Raw genomic sequence first — 825 nt, forward strand, 5'->3', positions numbered from 1 at the left:
GAGTATTCGATTTAATTTATGTACTTATTCTAGGCAGCATCAGCCATCAAGCAATAGAAATCAAATATCTGGAATCATATATATATATATATAGAGGTTGACTCAATTTTTTCAATTTTTTTTTTATTATCAAGAATTTTTTTTTCATTATTAAGAGAGGATAACGAAGATAATTTGTTTTTTCATCTTTATAAAAAATAGAAGAAATTCACAAATTTAATTAATTAAAATAAACTGTAATATATATTGTTACGGATCCGGCCCATGGATCCCGGACCCATGACCGAACCCGAATCCGGGTCATCGGACCAACCCGTCTCGTCCTTCTAAAAGGCCCAGGAACCGGCTCTCTAGAGCTCCTAACTAACTTTTGAATTCAAACGTCTCCCTTATCTTAGTCAGATAAGATAAGATACGATAACCACCATCACCTATAAATAAAGGACCCAGGTCCCTCCAGGTATTCATTCATTCCTCATACCTGACACCTCTCAGATCTATTCTGACTTGAGCGTCGGAGTGTCTTTGCAGGTACCTCCCATCCGCTCCATCTGGAAAATCCAACATTCGATTCGACCCGCGGGTTCCCGATCCTCCTCCTAGATCGTATCAGAAGCATTCTGTACATTGGCGCCGTCTGTGGGGACTTGCGACAGTCGAAACAGATGGAGGGTATCTTGGACGAAAATCCATCAAGCCAAGACAACTCCAGACCACGTCATCCGACCCCAGAGCAACAGGCGGTCATAAACCAAGCCCGGATAGCCAGCACCATCCACCGCACAAACGAGCACATGATCGCAGATCCACAACACCCCGAGAAAA

This window comes from Arachis duranensis, chromosome 3 (assembly GCF_000817695.3).
Source record: "Arachis duranensis cultivar V14167 chromosome 3, aradu.V14167.gnm2.J7QH, whole genome shotgun sequence".
Lineage (NCBI taxonomy): Eukaryota > Viridiplantae > Streptophyta > Magnoliopsida > Fabales > Fabaceae > Arachis > Arachis duranensis.